The 19334-nt window shown below is 40.0% G+C and overlaps 1 protein-coding gene across 1 annotated transcript in view; it reads right to left on the reverse strand.

Annotated features, from left to right (window-relative positions):
* The window catches only part of LOC122774891 (cadherin-12-like), a 128741-nt gene extending 109612 nt beyond the window's left edge, over positions 1–19129 (reverse strand). The window contains exon 1 of the mRNA XM_044034483.1: positions 18758–19129. The gene's annotated coding sequence lies outside the window, so the exon portion shown is untranslated. The remainder of the gene's footprint in view (positions 1–18757) is intronic.
* Positions 19130–19334: the final 205 nt, after the last annotated feature.

Consider the following 19334-nt stretch of genomic DNA (forward strand, 5'->3'; position numbering starts at 1 on the left):
GGGGGAACGCGTGGTGTCAGTGTGGCTTTTTAAACTGCTCCTCCTCGGGCTATGATTATTCAGTGTGTCGAACACTCCATCGTTTTTATTCATCCATCAAATTACTCGCACTTTGTGCTGATCTGTGTTTACCATTCACAGGTGTTATGTCTTAAATTTTAAAGCATAAACATAAATAGAATAGATACAAAAGGGATTGAGAAAAAATTAGTGAGGAAAACCACAAAGGCATGAACGGAGCCCTTACTTCAACACAAGGAAGCAGTGTTTTTCTTTATCATTCTTAAAAAGTTATCCATTGTTTCAAGAGAGTTATCATATACACGACATGATGCTGCAGTATGCATGCCATTTGCAGATTTCCCTACACTCATTCCCTTGTGTATAGGCCAATGTCAATAAATCAATAATCACATGAAATAAGATGCAACAAAATCTCATAAAAAATTTATAAATAAATGAAATGTCAACATTGGAGTGGACCTGGTTTAAAGATGTGGAGAATATGGAGGTTTTTCATGAAAAACAGGTAAATATTGGACGTTTTTAAAAGCTTCAGTTGAGTCAGCCAAGCAGGACGGTGTCGTAACACATTAGATTATTAAAAAAAAAAAAGAGTAAAAAAATGCAGTGATTTGAAGCAGAAGTCTGGGCAAGAATATCATATCAGTGATGTCACCAGTCTGATTTCCCCTGTATTAGAGTTATGTCCTTGAAAATGAAACCTTACCGATGAAGCACTCTGGACCTAATTTCGTTAAATGATTTTTGCCAAGTCAGTGAACCTAAAATGATGCAGTTGAACTCTGTGGTCTCTCTCCTAGTCTCTGTCAAGGGTGGAGGAGGGGAGTGGAGGGGAGAGGGGGAGATTCACTGAGGCTGATTCACTCTGGCCTCCAATCAAAACCCTCAAACCTCCTCCTCCTCGCAGCTCCCTCTGCTTCAATTTCACCTTAAATGGTTCCTTTGTTTTCCCTTACATGTTGTCCATTATCTGCTCAGCTATGCTGCAAAATAAAATAAAAAAAAAACTGAACAGAGGGAGGACGAAAAAGAAGGGAAAAAAACTTGCATGGTGTTCTGGGTTATTAGGTACAGAGTCACATTAAGCTGAGCCTCATTATCACAGCAAACATAAACTCAAAAAGCATTAAGGTTGGAACTCACTGATGTATAGCTATGATCATCACATTGCTTATGCTAATGGCTATCTGTATTTCCATGTGTGTGCGCGAATGTACTACAATAATGGCCTCGCTCATCAGTGTGTTTGTAACGTCGACGTGAACTTGCACCATCACAGGGTGTAGCAGCGCCCAACAAACAAAACATAAATGCTTCCTTGAAGGTTATCTCAGACCTTGTAAGTGTGGTCCAATCTACTTACCTCGAACTAATGGGCCATTATGCACATTGTACCCGTTGGAAATTATAATAATCACCTAATTAATTAATGCAGATTAAACAATTGCAAGTGGAAGAGGATTGTGTTTAGGATTTTTTGCCTTAGGCGGCGCCCTGTGACCGTGGTGTGTGATATAAAGGATACGCCTCATGGAATCTCATCTTCCTCCCTTTTAGCAATCAGCACAGCCAGCTATTGATGTTTGCAGCGACGCACTCTGTAGTGCCGGGCAATATTACTCGGGAGTAAAAGCAAAGAAAGGGTTCCACTTTAACCCGTGATGCCTTTTGTGCAAATAGGAGAGGGAGTCGCTTTGAGAGTCGGACTTTGAGGCGGCAGCTGTGAGGGATTATCACGTTGAAACGGTTGTGATCTCATTTATTCACCACTTCCACAGCCTGCTGCTGTCATCAGGCTCTGATAACCGAGTACAATATGTGGCACAAAGCGTTGGGAAAGGCACTTCCTTTTCAATTAGAAAAAGGAAGTGTGTTTTTTTGTGTTTAGCACACACACACAAGTCCCCCCGCGCTGTGCAACTGCACTGCCCGTAAATCTGACACTTGTGTGAAAAGGGAAAACAGATTTTCTAAGTAAACAAGAAGCTCTGAGTCATCTTTATTTGTTGTCTGATACTGTAACTCGTCCTTTGCTCTTCTGAACAGAGGCACTGCTCTTCCCCTCTCCTTCTCCTCCCCCCGTCTCGAATCACTCATAATCTAATGGACCCTCAACTGAGACTCACCGCGACCTCAAAGGCGTTCACAAAACCTCTCTTGCACCAGTGTTTTTCCAGCACTTAATTAATGTGACACAAACTGTATTCCCGCAGCGTTTAATCAAAGCATACTTGGAGGTACGACAGTCACTTCATTTCACTAAAGAAGGCTACTTCTCCTGCACGTCTAACACTTTTTTTCAGACAAAATGATTCGACATGAGACTTGGCTGGTTTGAGAAAGCCAGCCTGTCAAGATTGCCCGCAATGAAGTAAAGCCAACACAAGTCAGCTGTTGGGGTTCATATGTATGCCATTCTTCATTTTCTGCAAACCTCAGACATGTGCAAGCTTACATTTATGGGGGAAACTGTGTTAAGGGGTTTTGTAGCTTGTGATACTTGGCTGATACCCATATTCTGGTTAGGAATTTGGTTTGGCTTGGGCACAAAACACACGCCTATTGTGCCGATAAAACACTCCTAAAACAATTTGGAATGACTTGGTCATGTGTTGACATTGGACGGTGTATAAAAAGTCTTACAAACTCCTATTTTGAAGCCTCAAGATTTTGCGATTTGTCCACCAGCGTGTCAGTTTTTGAAACTGAAACTCACAGACGTCGCCTGCAACCACGCACTTGTTGGACAGCACAAGCTGTAACTCACAGTGTCCGCTCATTTGTGCCAGGCTTCATCATCTATTTTCATTTAAATTGGAATGTAGTGAACACAACTGGAACACATTAGGTACTGTTGAAGAAGACCTGCAACTCGTGATAAAGACCATTAGCTCCCCAGGGAAATGGAAGATCATTTTCTGTATTGACCCCTGGTAGCTATTCAGTAAATTGTTAGTTCCTGGTTAGAGTCAACCTGCAAACTGGAAGAGCATATCAGTTGTTTAAATGTATGGTCTATGGGATTATCTGTACCTAAACAGGGTTTATGTTGCTGTACACAACTACAGCATCATACCATGAAATATTGTGATATTCGAGTATGTCAATATTGTCTTATAGGGCTGCAACTAATGTTGATCAGTGTTTCTCAAACCTGTAAAGGTTGATGTTCTCAAATGTCTCGTTTTGTTGTCTTGTCCAGAAAACAACAATGATTCAGTTTGAATGATTTCTTCTGTTATATGGAGCAAAGAAACCAGAAAATATTCACATTTAAGAAGCTGAAACAATCAGCAAACTTGCTCTAATTCCTTAAAAACGCTTGACCGTTGAATCGATTAATGGAATAATTATTTGATAATAATTGACGTTGTTTCATGGCGGTTTGCTGCTTGCTCTCTTTTGCTCACCATGGTTATGCCTCACCACTGACGTCTACACACATTTGCCTCAAATACTTCACTTCAATACGTATTCCAAAGTACTACTTTGTTTTTTCTTTGGACCAGGTTGAGGAAAATAAATAAATACAGTCGGTAGCCGTACACTTAAAAAAATAAATGAATTGACAATGAAATCCAGTTTGTGGTGAAAAATGAATTTGCATTGTTTATCGATTTAATATTAGAGAATTCCAAGGGCTATTCTGTCACACGGGGGTTCATCGGTATTGGACATCAAGCATCGCAGTTCAACATTATTAGCCTCAAGCGGTGCTGGTGTAATCAGTCAGCCAGGTAATATTAAAAGGTGGGCACTCTCAGGCTCTCCAGTGACATAACTGCCTTAATCAAACAGTTATCACGCTGTAGGCCAGAGGGGCGAGAGAATAATGAGAAAGCAATATCCTAGATTAAGAATTAGTCTTTTCTGTAATGGCTCTGTCTCGCCGGGTCAATGGTGTGTAATGCTGCTGCATACCAATTTTTGCGGTAAATAAAATTTGAGGGTGGTGCACTGTGCTTTAATGACTCGCAATCATTTTGTACCATGCACCAAAATGGAAAAGTAAATAGTGCGTCATGTTTTGCCTGATCACTCCACCACCTCCCTCTATCATTCAGTTTCCCCTGTTTTTTTGGCATCGCCTGTGTGTTTGTGTGGAGGAACTGTACATTTTTACCAGTCAAACACATTGACTGCTGGAGTTAAGATGGGCTTTATTCCAGTTTTGAAAGGGAAACGCCTCTCTGGTTGAGGTTTTTTAGAAAGGATTTCACACAGTGTGCAAGATCTTTGGTCTTTGTGGCAAGAGTATTGGTCTTAAAAGTCCCACTGGGAGGAACTTCCTCACTCACTCACTATCTCCATTTGTACTTTATTCTCTGCAAGCAGCGCTGAAATATTGAATAGATGGGAGTCTAATGGTGACAATGCCTATAAAAAGGCTTATGAATAACTACACTTTCTGCATTTTTTCCCCCCCACCTCTACATTATTCATTCCCAGTTAGCAAGTAAACTCTGGAAAGCTAAAATGACTGTTAAAAAAAGATGCAGCAATCGTCTCTGACAATTTGACTTGTTTACCCCAAATTGTGTCAATTGAGGTGGATTTCTATTTATAAATGCAAGGAACGCATCTGTCTGATTGTTAGTGGCGTAACTGACTCAAAACTTGGCAAGTGACTTTTTTTGTTTGCATCTCTGACTTTGGTTGTTTTTGGATAAGAAATGCAATAATAAAATAAATAAGATGCATACAAATTTACTTTTTATTTCAGTTAGGGATGCAATCATACTGATTAAGGGTGGGAATCACAGAGTAAGTCGCGATACATGGTCCAAGATACCAATAACATCGCGATACAGCGATTCTGTGATAATCAATATATCAAGAGGCAGTCGTATAGCAATACATCACGATATCTGTCCAACTGAAGAAAACAGAATGTTAATGTGAAACGTTAAAAGTGCAGGATTCCTGTATTTATTCACAACAAAGAGAACAACAAAGTGCATAAAGTCTATGTAGATTGAGCAACTCTTAATGTAACTTTCTCCACCATTATCCCTTATTCATTATTGCCTTATTTAATTGAGCAGCGCCACCGTGAGGAGACATCAAGTAGTGATGCCTGGCGAGTGAAACTTGCAGCGACTCCTTACTTTAGAGCGCATTTGCCCCTATGTATCAATGGGAAAGACGACAATATATCACCGAATCCGTATTTTGACCCACCCCTTGGCACCAGTGACTTTGGTGTTTGACTGAAAAATATCCAAAGAGATATTTGATCTGAAAAAACAAAAAATATTACAAACTGCTGTTATTTTAAGTTGTCAAATCGCCCTTGTGTACTCACATTTGTATTCGGGAAACTACTGCAATACCACTGCACTGATACCGCTTTACTTATCTTTGTGTGAGCTGAGAAGGGGTTACATTGTCAGCACTCTGGAAGTAATACAAAAAAAAAAAAAACATCTCAAGAACAAACACGACACACAGCAAAGGAATTTCCCTTAAATATAAATACAAACTGTCTTCTAAGTTAATCCTATTTCCATGTAACTACATAGTTCTCAAACTAATTTTAAAGTGTTGGCAAAAACTCACATTTTTCCAAAGTAATCGTACTTGTACTCAGTCAGAAATAGTGTTACTGGTGCATCCCTAATAATCTGGATTAAATAGAATTTAAACCCTTTCCTTCACATTTCTGTCATGTTGACTTCAATTCCTGTGGAATAAAAATGTCCCAACATTGCACAAAGTTAGTTAATTACTTGAAATGACAGGCCATAAAAAGTGGAAAATGAATCTTTTTTTTGCAAGCTGTCATGTCTCCGTTAACCGTCTGCTGTATAAGTGGAAAATATGAATCTATGTGCAGATTTTTTGAAAGTGAAAGAAATTGATTAAGGGCTAATGAGCTATGGTGAGACATCATCTGTCTGACATGAGTTTTTTTTCCTCCAGGAGCTTCAAATCATGATTTCCCCAGAGCAGCTGTTAATTATGTAATTCATGCTCGTATGAAAAGATGCCAGATTATCCATGAGCTTTTTCAAGCAACTCACATGTCTCACTTATTTGTCTTTAACACAGTTATCATGCCTGATGTTGTGCTGTCTGCACGCATTACCACGTGAAAACATAATCACCACACGCCAAAAAAGTAACTTTTAATTATATTTCTTTGGGGTGAAAGGTAACTCGTTTTCAGGGGGCATGAAGTAAACAGAGTAAGTCATTATAATGAATTAGAGATGTCTGTCGGAACAACACTGTATATTCATGGTGACATGTTGTTTTTTCCCTCCTCCTAATTTATTGTTCTAGTAAATCACAGTTCACGTTGTAGATTTATTAAAATCCTCTAAAGTATAATCACAAACCACAATATCGCTACTCCACAGTGTGTTGCAGTGGCTGCTTTCTTGGATTATCATATAAAGAGAATGAAAGTGAGCAAAAAACTCTTAAGAAATACGATGTTGACACTTTCAAATTATGTCAAAACATAGACTCAGCTTTATACGCATGTCTAATTAGTTCTTGTAAAACCATTCTTTGGAAATATGTCAGAGCAGATTACTGCCTCCTACGTGAATTTAAATTTAACATTTTAGTTAAATTGGAATAAAAGTGATATATTGCACTCTATGCGAAACATGATATGTGTCTGTGCATTGATTTATGCGTAGACGATCATATTTTGTTTAATGGTGACTGGGCTTATTGTTGTTAAATGCTCCGCACCGTGAAAGTCAAACGTGACCCTTACCCATGAGCAAGACTCGGCAGATGAAGTCACAGCTGTCAAATTAAAAGCCCCCAAACCCTTTGGGGGATTCTGTCTTGAATTCTGCTTCCCTGCGACTCACTGTTCTGCACTGATGAAGGAAAAAGTAACAACAGCCTGTGGAGATTAGGTGAGAACAATGGACTCTCCTGTGATTTTGTGTCCATTTCTTTCTTTCTTTTTTTTATTTTTTATCACGCCAGGCACGTAAAAGAGGGGAAAACAACAACTCTGCAGCTGGACTACACCATCCAGCTTCTGTAACATTTAGGTGAACAATAACAGACGCAGATGTTATGTCTCGGGGAAGTGCTCACGTAATGTGTGATGGAGGCACACGGTAAATAAAGCCAAGAAACATGAGCAGCTGTCCTTCATGCGTGCAACTAGTGATGTCCCGATGTCCCTTTTCACTACAATTACGATACCAATATTGCAGCCTTGAGTACCGATATTGAGCCGATAAAGATATCAACACGAATCATACATACTTTAATTACATATTTTGTAGTGTGGAATGTTAGAATAGGCTTGATCAAGTGATATTACTTAAACAGAGAACAATAGTCAGCAACAGTAGGTATGAGAAAAACTGACCCATTTATTAACCAATAGGTTACATAAATATTAACCTTCAACATAAGAATATTTGATTTTTTGACATGTTAATTTCATACAGTCTATGGTTAATTTCATAAGGAGGAAAGTACCAAGTGCTAATGGTGGTGTTTTCAGAGCACCCGTGACAAGCTCTTCAGAGAACACCCCCCTTGTCTAAAGCTAAAGAAAAGTCTCTGACGAGTGCTTTAGATGTTCTCTTGGTTCAGAATGTAGTTGCTTGTTCAAGCGCCTCCATGCTTGAAAATCCACGGAAAACTTTTTGTAAACACGATATGTTTACACACATATTTACTGCTAGTCCATTCACATGGGATTAGTATAACCTGGGCTTATTTTTCCGGTCTGTTTTACACCAGGGTAAACGTCACTGTAATGTTTCACTGTTATGAGGTGGCACATTCGGACAGGGCTAAAATCACAGCGAAGCTCTGATAATAATGACTTTACCTTCACCTAGAGTGTAATTGTATTTGTTCAGATACTTGAAAAAAATTATGGTGTGTATGATTGAGGAAATTTGTAAAATCGGTCAGTTCAGACACTGCAGAGCCTTTTAATTCTGTCCATTTTTCATGTTGTAGCCCTGGCTTCACAGATACCAGCCCATTTATTTATTTATTTAATTTAAAGGCAATACAGAGCGTTTGATGCCGTTGCCATATTTCCATCCGTGTGTTGCACTGACCAAAGCATTTGATCGTCAAGCGTCCAGACTCTCTGCCTCTTCCAATCCTCTCCTTTTAAAGTGCTGCTCTTGCCTTTTTTCCAGTCTTGTCTTTGAAGCACACTAAAGACATATCTCTACCGCCTGGCGTGGTGAGTATGGCTTCTTGTAATTTCACATTGCTTTGGGAATACTTCACATGAACTGTCCACTTGCTGGTGGTGTTACCCAGCCCACTTTTATGTGAGAAAGTAAGGTCTCATGGTAATGGGAAACAAGGAAGTAGCACGATAGGGAAGCCGAAATTCAAAATATTCAAACTACCACACTTTCTATGCTGTCATGTAGTCATATCTATTCTAGTAAGCTTTATGCTGGCATGATATATTGGCTTGATTTACATTTTTGAACATGTGAAATAGGGTACGATTAGAGATTTGTCTACCAGTAGTTCTTCCTACTCCTTTTTAGACAGAAACTATGATTTGCATTCTGAATTTGGTCAAAATAAAACATCCAAATCCAATCAAAATATTGCAAGTAGCTGTTTCTGTAGAGCTTTAGTTATTTTCTCAGCTATTGGGAGAAACGGCAATTAAATTTTTGTTTTGTTATTTTGTCACCCGGTTGTGAGACTTGTTGGATTTGTTTGTGGTGCTCGAGTTTCACCGTCCTCCGCTGAAAAGGCGAGACATTAACAATTAAAATCAAAGCGCCCCCGGCTCCTGTTGCCTCTTTAATCTTAGTCACAACTAAGAAACACTGTCCGTGGCCTCGATTTACAGGTAAACACAATACATTAACCCCCGCGGGATCTTCAGCCCCAAACCCCGCCACCCTCCTCCGCCTTCCACCTTGTCTAATTTATCACAGACGGACGCGCACACCGAGCAAGGCACGAACATACTGACCTTGAGGAAGTCTCGCTCATGAGAAGACTCACCCAGGCCAAGATCTAGACTCTGTCAGGATGATTTCTTATTCTATTTAATCGAAGAAGTGCAAAGCTTTATCACTCCCCCAGGTTCATGGTTTATATAAGGCATAAGGGGCCAAAGTCCCGGTTTGAAATGGTGCGCCGTTAAGTCAAAAAACCCTCTGTACACAAAACAGATGTCCTTAAGAGTCACTGTGATTTAGATGTGCTGGGTGGAAGTGAATGGGCAATTTTATGTTAAATGGGCACTCCTCTGAATGGTAAACTAAGAAATAGATGACAATGCCCGTCCCCCCACCCCCCTATCTCCTCCAATGACACTTTCCACTGAGGCATTTATTGGAAGATAAGCATGAATGAATAGAAAGGGAAGTTTTTTTCTTTGTCCTTACGTCTTCATGTGACATCACACTGTTTAGGGCGTGATTCCACTGCTGTGAGGGGAAAGTTTATTGACTCAGGAGTGATTGATTCTCTTCATTATAGGTTAATGTTAATGTCAGGTGATGTTAAATTACTATTCATTACTCATGTCCTGTCCGCCCGCAATCTGAATTTTGCAATATTTGGGTAAATACTTTGGTAAATGCAGATTAAATACTTTTTTTAAAAGTTAAATTCTGGAATTACCAGGTATTCTTGGGTTTTGTGAACCCACTTTTTTCACCCGTGTGCCACTGGTGTGTGAATTGTTAGAATTGTCAAAATCTTTTTTTGAAAAAAAAAGAGGAAAAACCAACAGCATGAATCCCAGTGATAGTAATGGTAGATACAAGTTTTTATCCTTTAGGTTAGGCTTTCACTTGATATTGCAACTCATCCATACAACATGACGAAATAAAACATGTTGATCATTGTCTTTAGAGCTGAAACAATTACTCGATTAATCAGTTTGAAGCTTTTTTCATCGTTAAAATAAGATTTCTGATTGTTTTTGTATTTTCTTCGTTTCTTTGCTCAATATAACAAAGAAATCATTCAAACCCAATAATTTTCATTTGTGGACAAATATGATGCATTTGAGAACATCATCATTTTCGAGCTTTGACCGACACTGATTGACATTTTTTTAACGTTTTCTGACACAAAATGGACCAAATGATGACTCGAGAAAATAAACGCTAGTTGCAGCTGATGATCTTTGAGAGTAAAATTACTATTCATTTGTGTATCAGCGCTGCAAAGATTAATCGATTATTAATTGACTACTAAGTTAATTCGATTAATCAGTGGAAATGGACGTATACGTGTATTGCAAGAAAACCTCAACCAGTTTTATTACACCTACTTTAATCTGTGTCATCTTTTGGCTTCTGACTGCCATTAGTATCCTCCTGTAGAATCCCTACTTCACCTCATTAACACAATTGGATGTCCTGTTGGGTGATACCATGTTTTTTCTGGTCCAAACTTGTACGTCAGTGATAGCTGTTGGAAATAAAAAAAGCTTTTTGACACATTTCGGTCAATTAAGTCCCACGATAGTTTAAATAGAAGAGCAGCATGCTGCTTATGTGACTGGCAGTTTAGCCCCTCGCATACTGTGGATTTGGAAACCTGATGATAATAATAATATAAATGATATTTATTTTCAGTTTCCCCCCCATGTCACAGGATTGCTTGCTTGCTTGCTGTTGTGCGAGCTCAGTCTCTGTTCTACCCCAGTAAGTTATGATGTAATTTCCCCCTCTCTGTGCTGTGATAACGATAAGAGAGGAGGAGATACCAGAAGAGGCAGTGACTTCCATGTGGTAAAATATTTCAAATTAAACTTCAGCAGCCACGCAGAAACCCAATCTGTGCACACGGACTCGGAATTGCACCGCTACACATTGTAAATGGATCTGTTTTCCTAATGTGTGGATACTTCTTCTTTTGTCACCTTGTAGGAACAATTGTAGTTTTGTAGGGTTTTTTTCTATTGCCTTAATAGTTTATCTTCTACAAAAAGACTGAAATGATTGAATTACCCAACATATGGGACATCGACGGTATAAAATATATAAACATTTACACTGCACAGGTTGCATTAAAGCGATATTCTATATGCTATATAGGAGGGTAACTTGCCCAAGTGTGTTAAGCCAAATGTGAAATGTTTCACTTTGTGAGAGGTGCTTCATGGGATGGTGGCGTCTGCCGCACAGGGAAATGATGTGATTTAAGGAGCACATTCCCTTTTTAATGAAATGAAGATGGGTTTTGACGTGGATGAATAAAAGTGAAAATTTTATGTGACATACAGTAGAGGACGGAATTAATTGCGGCGGCTTCTTGGAAAGAGGGGGGAAAAGGCAAAATAATGTTGCCACTGTACAAAGGTGAGCAACACACAAGTTTTGTTTTTCACTCATTCATTTTATAGAGGCATCGCTACAGGGAAAACGTTTGCTTTTCAAAATTCTTGTCAGCATAAATTAGTTTTGGGGCAAATTTTCAAAGATAATTAGGATGAAATACTGCACCAAAACAAACACGTTGCATAAATGTGATCTAATTTGGGCTGCAACTAGCAATTATTTTCATTATCAATTAATCGTTGGGTCCATATAATGTCAGTTGTTTTTGTCCACAAACAAAAATTATTCAGTTTTAATGATTTCTTTGTTATATGAAGCAAAGAAACAAGAAATAATCCCATTTAAGAAGCTGCAAAATCGGAAAACATCAGTAAAATCGATTGATCGATGATCAGAGTAGTTGACAGTTCATTAAGTAATTAACGATTAATGATCAATTAATCGAGGAATTGTTTCAGCTCTACATCTGTTTCTCAATGGAGATGTGATAAAACTAAATTAGTCACATAAAGTGAAGTTTCCACATCCACAAATAAAACTAAAATACAATAAACGCAATGACCTGCAGTTGTATTTACAGTATTTAATCAATCATCACTTATTATACTTAATACCTATATTTCCACATTATTGACTGTAAAAGTCGGCACAATCATTTGCAGGCACTGGAATACTACGGCTGTCACTTTTTTTTTTTACCCAAAATTTGGATATTGGTTCAAACTATTACTACAAAGTATACAGCGTGTAAGCCCATCACACTGAAGTATGTGTGAAGTCTGAAGTAATGACAGTGTGGTCCAGCAGAAAGCATATTGAGCGTAGTTTGGCATTAGATTAAAGGAAAATAAGACACTGATATATTATTACTCTCAGAACCCGGGGGTTGACTTCTTAACCTACATTTTTACTGTGGAAATGGAGGACGCAATCACAACACCATGGAGTGGACGATCACAACACCATAGTGTCTGAAAAGCAGACCCAACTGAAGCGGCAAAATAGACGAGCAGAGCAGCTAGTTATGAACCATTATTGACTAATAGTAAATGTCACGATAAATAATGTTGTCAAGGAATCTTGGGAAAATTAGTGACTGTCCTAACTCGTACTGTGTAAGTCTACATGTTCAAATGACAACGTTTGTCAAACAGATATACTGCATGCATATCTTCAAGACTTAAACTTGCACAACAATATTCATAAAATCCAATCGTCCCTCAAAGCAAGTTATCCTTTTTTTTTTCTTCTTTTGAAAAAAGGGAAGAAAAAGTCATGTTAATAGTCTTGGACTCCCTGGCAAGATTTAATCAATTCACCAAAATGGTGTATTCCATATCTATTTCTAACTCGCACTTTCCTTGCAGGAGTGCTCCAGTGCTGCTCAGCTCTCTATAATGAAAGGGCCCCCAGCAGCCTCTCAAGAAATCATTACAATCTCCCTCTACCTCTAGGGTCAGTAAACTAATAGTCATTCACCTGTGTGACAGAAAATCTTTCCCAAGTTGCCATTGGGCACTGGTGAGGTTGTGTTTAAGGTTATAGAGTCTCGTCCAGACTGAGATGACTGTTTATTGTTGGGACGGATCCTCGTGATTAAATGCGCCTCACGTCTGGGGATTTTCATCACAAATGCAAAGGGGTGGGAATTACGCATGTTACCTGCTAATTGCCTTGTCTTTTTTTCCCCAAACTGCAAAACAATGCAGACCCGTTACTCCCCGTTCACCAAATGTGGAGACACAACAAAGAAAAACTTTATAAATAGAAAACACACAAGCAAAAAGGAAACCTCCCCCCCTCTGTCATGCTATCGTACTTGTGCATAGCCTCGGGTGATTTTTGTTTTCATGACCACAACCTATTCCCTCCCACTGCTGGACAAGAATGTGTGTGTGATGCATTCCTCAAAGGCTCCGATGCATTTTGTGTCTATTTTAGAACGTTTGCGTTGGAAAAAGTATGAATACTATTCACCAAGAAAGTACAAAGAAAACGGTTGACAAGGTTTCTTGCATCTTATGTGGAAAACCGCACTGTTGTTGTTGTGTGTTCGCATTACAGAGCAACTTTGTCCTTGGTATCAAAATACTGTCTTACATAATCAACAGACAACTTTCATGTCTCCAGTTGTTTCTCTTTGGTCAGTATCCGAGATGTAGCAGTAGCAAGATGTCAGTTTGTGTTGTAATATGCACTCCTGCGTTAGAAACACAATACATAATAGGTGAACACATTTCTCTTTCTCTCTTCTCGTGAAAATGTCATCCTGGTGTCCTCTTCCAAGGGTCACGGTGCATTCCAGCTCTGATCTGGCTTTGCATAGACCGGCAGGTAATAGTTGCATCAGCTACGTAAATATCGGGACGTCATACCAGAGCAACACACGGAGGAGAAGATTAACGCGACACAGATATCGGTAGAGATGGAGGACATCCACCATTTGTCCATGTTCTTTTCTTCTTGACAAAGTGCTGACACTACCTTCACATGGAAATCCCGATTCTCTGTAAACCAATCGGCAATCTGCAGTGTATCTAGCGCCAAATTTTCCGAGCCTAGGCAGATGTGCTTGATACCCCAACAAAGAGGCACCAAAAACTGGGATTGTACGCATCGATTATTTTGGTATTACCCTTTTCACTGGAATGCTTGACAATGGGAACACAAATCATTGTTAACGAACTGAACCCTGGTTTCAGTAGCTCAGTCGTAGAGCAAGTCGTCTTTCAACTGCAAGGTTGTGGGTTTGATTGCACTAGTCTACATGTTGATGTGTCCTCAGGGCTGTGCTGGCAGCGTGTGAGCAGCAACTTTGAGCGGTCATCAAGACGAGAAAGTACGAAGTTGGGGTTGGGTCAAAATATCGATTTAGTGATATACCATCAATTTCCTTGCTTATACTAGAATCGATATGCCAGGGCAAATATCGATATTTTAACAAAAGATTAAGGCGCTCTAAAGTAAGCAGTCCCTGCCAGTTTCAGTCACCTGGCGTTGCTATTTGATGTCTCCTTATAGTGGCACTGCTTCAATGGAATGAGGGGAATCTTGGGTGGAAGTTACAGAGGGATAAATTCAGATAGAGACGTTTTATCCATATTCAGTACTTCAGTTAGACAAATATTGTGATGCGTCGCTATATATAGCTTGCAATATATTAATTATCGATAATTAATAATATATTAATTATTATTAATGAAGTATGGCAGAGTAAGAGTTATTCCCTCCAACAAAGCGCATCCAATCAGACATGTGGGAGTTTTTGTCACAAAATATTGCAGTGAAAGGAGGAAATACGAATTGGTAGGACATTAATGTTAGCGTGTCATTTGCAATTAATTGTGTACGACGCGTGTTCAGCTTTCAGTGTAACGTGACGATTTAAACGGCGTTCACTTATCGTTACTTTACACGTAATGTGATGTCCGTTTCATTTATTCCTAATGTATTTGTGTCATTGGAATTTAAACATGAACTAAACAAACCACAATGATACATACGTTTTCATAATGATCGTGATACTCATAATAATGTGATTCATTCGCTGACAATAATCGTACCAAGGAAATCTATAATTGTGACATCCCTAGTCATATTGTGATGTAATTCCCACCACTCATATAAATGCAGACCATTTACCATTTGGTGGAAAATGGGCTGCAGCCAAACTTACAGGAGACACTGTGTGTAATCTGTTTCAACATACAGAAAATACGAGTTGAAGCCAAAATAACTTGGGTTTTTTTTTTCGTTTCTTTTTTGAGTCTTAAGGTAAATGTATTCTCTCTACTGTCACTGTCGCTTCAAACAACATATTTACCACAGGGAAACCTCTATTTGTCTGCTTTTCTCTCTAAAGCTCCAGCATCTGTGGCACTGCAGAAACGGTGAGGTTTAGTCTCTGCGGGGTATTTCTGCCACAGGGAGGAAGAAACCCACCATGTCCAAGGAAAACTGACAAAAGGAGCAAATCTATATAAATAATTGCAAGGTGGAGTGAGGTGGGAGTCGGCCATCATTCAGAGCACAAGCGTGTGCAATATCTCCTGCTCATGGAGAGTCATCCATCACTGTAAGACTCTAATTTGAGATGTTTAGGACTTGCTGATGATTGTCTGAGAGTGTGGGAGAGCCGTGTCTGCAGGGGTACGGGACGAGTGCAGCTCGCTGCGGGAGAAACCGCGAACCGCGTCTGCGATTGGCCGTGAAACACAAACACAGCGCAAACAACCAAATTCACTGCCTGATTAGCATTTTACAATGTGCACACACATTTCTGACAGCATATTACATTTAATGGTCCTTTAGAGTTGCATGCAGACGGACACACTTTTATCTTCACAGATGTGCACACGGATGCACCTCATTTAGAGTAGAATGGTGTCAAAATGAGCCCATGGGGAGACAGACAGACGAGCCCAAGGTAAAGAGAGTCTGAAATAATCTTCAGTATTGATTCCATTTAAGCCCAAGGTTGTTGATGGACCCTTGCTTTTTGAAAGGCGATGATAGGTGGCACATCTCTGTGACTGATCGCCGTAGTTGCGCTCACGGTAGTGGCTGCAGGTCATCCATAAATACCAGCTCACCCTAATCAAACAGTGCACCGAATATGAGGTGAAATGACGACAGCCGAGTGGACGTGTGCTTTCATTTAGCCGCAGCCTGCTTAGTCCTGCCATTAAATTTACATGGTTGACTTTAGACTGAGTGGACTTTCTTTTTCTATTGTAGTCAGATGTCCTGAGGTGGCATACGTGCTTGAATTATTTACTGAAATCAAAAGTGCAGATGCATGAAGACCCTGGTGTAAGTAGAAGTACTTCTTCTTATTCTTCTTAAAAGTAGTCAGGCTCTGAAATGTACTTTTAAATGTGTGTTACATTCAGCTCATGTTTTCCTCAGTATACCTGTGTTTAGATCTCCTATCACCCAACAACAGATTTGTTTTATGTCAAGACAGATGGAGGCGATGGCAACATTGAGCTTGTAAAGCATGTTGGAAGTTTGACTAAAGACACATAAGAAAAGTTTCAGTGGTGAATTCTGCTGCTCAAAAACCCAGTTGTTCAGCTGTTTGACGACTGGATAAATGCTTCTTATCCTGCTGCTGTATACACTCAAATCCTCCCTCAGTCAGGTCTGATAGTATTGTTTGACTGAGCCTGTTTTCAGATTAAGGATTCAGTCATCAATTTCTGTTCACAAAGACCAAAAGTTACGCACTGCAGAACAACAGAATCTAGAAGTTTATTGATTTAACTTCTTAACGCAAGAAAGAAGGTATAGGCTCTGGAATTTGCTTTAATTTAAGAGCTAGTAATTTGGCATTGTAAAACAAAAGTTCTTGGTTGTCAAAGTCTAATGGAATTCTAGTTACAACTAATGGAACAATCCACAGCAAAATACAGATATTTGTGTTCAGTAAAAGTCCTAAAAACAAGTTACAGATCACAAGAAAATCTACCTTTCCATTGACGTACGTGTCCAGCTATGAATGATAACACCATTTTTCCATTTCCTATTCTGCCTGTGCATTTAAAACACCAAAAATAAATGAATAAATATTAAAGATTTTACACAAACCTATTTGAGTTGATTCAAATTGGTCACAGACCGAGTCACAAACAGCCACTCGATAAAAAAACCCAATAACCCAACTTATTTTCTGCACAGTGTTCAATTAATCCTAAAAACAAAAAAAAAAAAAAAAATCTAATCAAACCTGAGATTGCAGAGTTACATAATTAAAGTCATTCCATTGGCCAAGACTTGATTAAACCTGTGTGTCAACAGAAGGCAGCACGGCTCACTTTGAACACCAAGTAGAAAAAAAAATGTTGCGTTACAATTATAAATCCTGTCTGTAACTCATCAATACCTACAAGTTTTACTGTTGGCGAAATGTGTTTTCTTGCACTTAATTCTCTCAATGTTGTCATGATATGCACCTATAATATAATACCACAACCACAGTGCATGCCTCTTCATTTATCCCCCCTCTAATGCAGTCATAATACCTGACTGCTCTGTGGCTGCATTCCCTGAATGCTCATTTTTCCTCCGCACAGTGTAGCCTCTGTGTACACAGGGAGGGGGGGAGCGTCCAGCCTCCTCTTCTCCCTCTGTAAAGTGGACTCCTCGCGGCGTAATTTCATTATTCCAAAGCAGGTGTTTGAAGCAGGCGGCAGCTGATAAGACGAAAGTCAGTGCCTCTGACACCGAAATGATTTGCAAGAGATGTGCTTAAAGAAAAGGAGGAAGAGATTCTTCCTCTTCTAATCGACTCTGTAGGTGAAGATGGGATTGACTGGCTCTCACACTGTATCTCTTTTGTCAGTCTCAATAGCACACACTCTACAAGTGAGAAATATGCAGTATGCTGTGAAAAAAAACAAAAAAAACGAAGAGTCTTTTCAAAGTAGCGGAAGCCATTGGATTCTGTTGGCCTCGGATGCCGCGTGCGTTTGGATCCTTGAGACGAGCGAGCCACGCGATTGTTTGAGGACGTGCAAATCTGATGTAGCAACTTGCAGTGATGTAACAATAAAGTCTTAAGTTCATAGCATAGACGTAGAGCTCTGCAGCGCTCCTGCATTTTCTCTCTCCGGCTCACACATCTGCTGCTGTGGAATGGGAGGAGGAGGAGGAGGAGAAGGAGAAGGCAGGGGTTGCATCTGTGATCCCATATTTCTGAGCAAATCAGATTTCTGTCAACCCTCTCTGATGTCCTCGTCCCTCTAATCCCCTTTTCACCCCCACCAACAAGAAGGGTTCTACCACTAATGCAATTGCTGATCTATGCGCTGTATGCAAACGGGAGGGTTAATCTCGAGCCTGTGATTGAGCCGTCAGACCCTGGTGCCCTATAAATCTCAACTGTTTTCTGTGTAAACACAAACTAAGTATGTTCTTCTCTCTTTGAAGTAGACTCTTTATAACATTATTCCCATATTTTAGACCTAAAACACACAGATTAGATCAACCTGGCAGAGCCAGTTGACGTGCCACGGCGCGATAATCAGCGACACAGCCTTTTCATATGCAGATGAGCTAAAGAAAACTACCAAATCTACAAATGGGGTCAGAGTGAAGTGTCCCTTGAATCTGCGTTTGAATGACACTTTACCGAAGCCGCCACTTCATTACACAAAAGCACACACAGGGAGAGACGCACACAAGTGCGCGCGGTTGCCCCGACTCCCGTGGGCAGCCGCTTTCCTTACTATACTCCTGCTGTTGATGCGCAGTCAAGGACACGGCTCTGCCACGTTTTTTTTTTCATCACACACTCACTCAAGAGAGATAAGTATTTCAACTGGTTTTGCAAAGAGAGCAAACACCAGTGAGATCACTGAATAGAGACTGCTCAGTTGCTGGGAGTAAGTTCAATTTCCCTTTTTAAAATCAACATGCATGCATGAGTATAATGACAGCTGAAGGAAGAGAGACCTGCTTACCTTTAGTGGGACACTTTGGAGCAGAGGCGTCGCCAGTTTAATCCAAATTATTAACTGAATCAAACTGTCCTCCCACCGCTCGCGCGAGATGAGAAGGAGACTTTCTCCTTTTCGCTGCTTTTACTCCTTTTAATTCCCTCTCTCTCTCAACCTGCTTTTCCTCTGTGGTGCTTCTCTGTCATTATCCCGCTCTCTCTCTCTTGCTCTCTCTGTGTGTATGTGTGTTTACAGTTTAAGCCCACGCTGAAAAAAGGAACAGATGCTCATCGGCGAGTTGGAATTCACGCTGAAGTGGAATGTGTGTGTCAGTCCGTGCCGGTACAGAATGACGACTGAGAAAGAGAGAAGGGGAGCGTGTGTGTGTGTGTGCGCTAGCATCAGTGAGTGAGTGAGTGAGTGAGTAAGTGAGAGAGTGTGTGTGTGTGTGTGTAAGGGAGAGAGAGGGAAGAGAGAACGTGAGAGGGGTTTGCGAGCACTGCAGGCTCAGTGGCAACAGTGGCAAACGGCAGTCGTGATTGCATTAGCGTGAAGGCAGGAGCCGCAAATCCCCTCCCTCCCTCCCTTCCCTTCAGTTCCC

The sequence above is a fragment of the Solea senegalensis genome, linkage group LG1 (genome assembly GCF_019176455.1).
Source record: "Solea senegalensis isolate Sse05_10M linkage group LG1, IFAPA_SoseM_1, whole genome shotgun sequence".
NCBI classification, from domain to species: Eukaryota; Metazoa; Chordata; class Actinopteri; order Pleuronectiformes; family Soleidae; genus Solea; species Solea senegalensis.